We start from the raw sequence: 4,451 nt of genomic DNA, 5'->3' as shown, positions 1-4,451 counted from the left end.
GAGGAGAGAGATACAGAGAGATAGAGAGAAAGAGAGAGAGATACAGAGAGAAAAAGAGACAGACAGACACAAAGAGAGAGAGATACAGAGAGACAGACAGAGAGAAAAAGAGAGATACAGAGAGAGAGAGAGAGAGAGAGAGAGAGGGAGAGAGGAGAGAGACTGGGCCTAGCATGGGCTTTTGAAGCTTCAAAGCCCAGGCTCTATGACATACTTCCTCCAACAAGGACACACCCCCTAATCTTTCTAATCCTAACAGAGGAGTTTCTTTTCCTGGTGACTAAGCATTCTTGAGCAAGGTATAAGCCTATGGGGAGAGCCTCATCCAAAACGTCAGAAGTCTCTATCTTCAAAAGACCTCATCTTAATTTTAATATCATTTTAGTGTGGTTTCGGCCATGCCTTCTCTGGGCTATTCAAGATTATCATGACAGAAAGTAGTCTGAGAGGAATACCTGTCCCACCATTTTAAGCAAGTGTTACAGCTCTGAAGAGAAAGGTACCCTGACATATCAGGAAGCCAGTCTGTATGTAGAGTCACAATAGGACAGCTCTGGAGGCTGGAGCCATAACAGGACAGCTCAGCTCTGGAGGGAAAGGTATCCTGAGTTGTCAGGAAGCGGGATCAGCTCTGGAGGAGCAGAGCCTCAATAGGGCAGCTGAGCCCTTAAGGGAAACTATCCTCACTTGTTGGGAAGATATCTGAAGCTGGGCTTCTGTGGGGGATGGTCTCCTGGCAGGATACAGCAACACTACTCCTCTCCTAGAGAGAGCTGTTACAGCTGAGCTTTGCTTGGCCCCTCCTAGGAGGTTTCCCATCAGAGCTCCACTGCTCTCTGGCCCAAGATGTTACTTCTTCAGTTTCACTCTGCTAAAGGGGAAAGCCCTGCAGAAATGTAAACAATTGCCTCCAGCTACCAGGAAAAGTTGTTAGTTTCTTCTGTTCGGCCTCACTCAACTCCCAAGGGAACTTCTCAGCAAGGTATTTTTCTGCTCAGGCCTGAAGCATTGTCTCAACAAGGTTCTTCTGTTCTGCTCAGGTGAATAAAGATCTCCATGGAAGACTCTTTTTAGAAAGATTTATTTGGAAAAGAGGAATCCAGGAGAGTGGCTGCCTCTGCCAGGGTGGAAAAGTACAGCCTACTACTGAACAGGCAGAAGTGCTTTTATAGGACTTTTTAGGGGTATAGATGAACACCCCAATATTGGCAGCAGGTTGAAAATACTCAGGAGCCTTTGAAAATACAAAGACAGATCCTCTAGCTTACAGATCTAAGTGCTGAGGTTACTCCCATATCTCCAACACACTTGGTGAGCACCCTCATGAAAAACTTTGGGAACAGTGAGGAGGATTGTCATTTTAGGTAAAAGAGTGTTGAGTGTGCTCAAAGTCTTAGCTAGAACAATAAGATGAGAAAAAGAAATAAAAAGGATGTCGATCAGAAACTTGAGGATCATAATGTTGTGGTACCTTCTATTTTTCATCCCACTTCAGGAATTTCCAGGTGGAAAAACTGAAGTGAAATCTTATCGTTATCCACTGCTCTCTCACTGTATCTTGCCTTCTGCCCAAGGTCTAAATGGTGACCAATGGTGCTGTCATGGTACAATCATGATTGCATTAAGCACTTCATGGGTAATTTATCTCAGGTATTGAGATACCATAGGTGTTGAGAAAGGTTGCATTTTGATGGAATAATTTGATTTACTTAGACCAAGAAGGGAAGGAAGTAGTCAACAAAAAAGATGGAGTGTGTAGGGGGAGTTTGTAATAGGAGGTGGTTCCAGACCATACCACGCAAGGGTGACGAGCCCAAGGATAGATGATCAGAGGCTAATAGATTTGAGTCAGGTGGGATGGGGGGGGGGGATGTCCAAGAGACACTGAAATAAGTGGAAACTTGGGCATAGGAGGGTTAACTCTGAAGATCCAGAACCATCCCTAGTCCTGGCCTCCTTTATGATGCTATAACTATAAAGTAAATGGGAGTGTTTAAAGCAATGGTTCTTACAGGAGCCCATTCCTACAAAGTCAGTTAGGGGTTCCTGGATTGGGGGTCATCAAGGCTGAATAAATGTCAGAGGAAAGGGGACAGACACAGAAAACACAGGATAGAATCAGGAGGTCTGTTTGGTCATTGCTGAAGAAGCCAAACAGCCCAGAGTTGATTTCAGAACTTGCTTGTATAGAAAAGCAGAACAAAGCACAGCACAGATGGTCAGTTGGTATCTGACAACAAGTCCATTCCTGTCCTTGAGTGAGCAGCCTCCTTCCCAACATGTGCTTTCTGCTTGGAGCAGCCTTCCTTTCTATCTTGATGCTCCTGAGGTTTGTCATCAGCAGTATACTGTCTACTAGATAGAGTGTTCTTTTCTCATGGGCTACAACAGAAGTCTCTCACAGCCCTCAAGTTTATTGGAAAAAGCAGAGTAGGCAAACTTGAATTCAAAAGACTTATAAATCGGAATGGACATTAGGTGGAAACTGAGTCACACATGGGCTCCCACAGGTTCTCAACCTCCCAAAGCCGGGAACCTTTAAAAACGGTCCCCAAGGTGGGGGGAACCCCCCCAGCTACACAATTATTTTCATTGCTGCTGCTAGGAATCAAAATATAAATACCTGTGTTTTCCTAAGGTCTTAGGCAGCCTCAGTGAAAGGGTCCTTAGACCCAAGGTGTCATGACCCACAAATGGAGAAGCACTGGTTAAGGACAGTGCAAGCAGCGAACCTCGGAGCTCTATGCCCATTCATCTTCTCATGAGCACAGGTGCAGCTGGGGAGAGATAGTCCCAAGGTCCCACAGGTCTGCGCCTCTTCCACAGTCCTCTGGTGGGCAGTGGGAAAAAAATGCTTTAACGGTGTCTGGCAAACTGACTAAAAGCAACTCAAGAAAAAGCTCCCAGAATACCCTAGGTTAACAGCAGTGTCATCAAGAAAAGAGCAAGCACATCAACATATCCTCACTATGCTTGAAAAGCACTCACCCGAGGAAGGAAATGGAGAAAATTAATTTTTCAGCAGTTGATATAATAATTTTACCTCTGGGTCCTTAGGTGAACCCTCTGTCCATCAGGCACCCAGCTTGGGGTGTCTGATTTTCCCCATAGACATACACCTAGCTTCAGACATCCTCTTCTTACCCCACCAGGAGTGATAGATGGATCAGGAGGGTTGGAGCTAGGCTGGGTGGACCCTCCAATCTGACTAAGCTTGCAAGACCCTCCGAGTTGACCTGGAAATGAGCCAGGGCTTGGCACAAGCTCAGAGTTGTTGAGGACCTTTCTCTGTCTCCTGCCGTATGAGTTCTGTGGAGGGGTGGCATACTGTGGACCTCAGGTTGGAGTGGGCCTGAGGTCCACAATCGTCTTGAAGAGTTTACAGCCTGAGGATCAGGGAGAAAAGCAACTCAGAGTGGGCCTCCCCTGGACCCACTGCCATGAAGGTGGGACCAAGTCCTGAGGAGTCCCAGGACCTGAAGGCCCCGCAGAAAGAACTAGAGCAGTTTGCTAAGCTGCTGAAGCGGAGGGGGACCCCTCGTGGATATGCCATCTGACATTACCCTGGGCTTCTCGTAGGAAAGGTTCACCCAGATGACCATCTGCCTCTTTAAGGACCTGCGTCTCAGTTGCAAGAATGTGTGTAAGCTGCTGATGAAGAGGACGGAGGAGGCTGACAGCAGCCTTTAGAAAATAAGTGAAGCGGAGTCTTGGTGAGGGCTGCTAGAGGAAGCAGTGGAGGAGAATTGACAGCCGCTTTAGAGGGAGCCCGGAGAAGGTGTTTCTGCAGTGCCCGGAGCCCACCTTGCAGCAGATCAGCAGCTTGGGCTGGGAAACGATGTGGTCTGAGTACGGGTTTATAACCGGTGCCGGAAGGGCAGACGATTAAATATCCACTATTCCCAATAAGAGGAATATGAGGTCGCAGTGTCCCCTTTCTCAGGGCTGACTGTATCATTTCCTCTGGCTCCAGGGCCCTATTTTGGTGCCCCAGGCTATAAGAGCCCCTACTTAACCACACTGTACTGTTCAGGGCTATTTCTAGGAGGAGAGCCTTTCCCTCTTCCCTGCTGTTCCTGTCATTGCTTCAATACCTTCAAACTAAGGCGCCCCACCTGACCAAGGATGGAGGAAGAACCCAAAGCCTGTTGCACTGCGGCTGTGGGATTGAGTTTTTCAGTTACTGGATGGAGGCCAGGAGTGGGGAAGTGATGCAGGGGAGAAGTTCAGTGATGACATTTATTATGAGCCCATTCTCATCATTCTGCGGCCTTGGACACAGAATGGAAAGAAGAGAAAGAAGGAAGGAGGGAGGGAAAGAAAGAGGGAGGGGGAAGAAAGGAATTTACCTCTCAGCAGTGAGTCTCAGCCTTTGAACACATGGAACCACCCCCTGGGGGTTTAAGGAACACTTGAGATTGTCATTTTATGAGTCTGTGCACAACAGCTTG

The 4,451-nt window shown here is 47.4% G+C and overlaps 1 pseudogene; it reads left to right on the top strand.

Moving 5' to 3' along the window:
- Positions 1 to 1,432: 1,432 nt before the first annotated feature.
- LOC113456048 lies at positions 1,433 to 4,119 on the top strand (annotated as a pseudogene).
- Positions 4,120 to 4,451: the final 332 nt, after the last annotated feature.

Source organism: Microtus ochrogaster, chromosome 1 (assembly GCF_000317375.1).
Source record: "Microtus ochrogaster isolate Prairie Vole_2 chromosome 1, MicOch1.0, whole genome shotgun sequence".
NCBI lineage: Eukaryota > Metazoa > Chordata > Mammalia > Rodentia > Cricetidae > Microtus > Microtus ochrogaster.
Note: the sequence above shows the minus strand (reverse complement) of the source record. Positions and strands in the feature narration are given on the sequence as shown.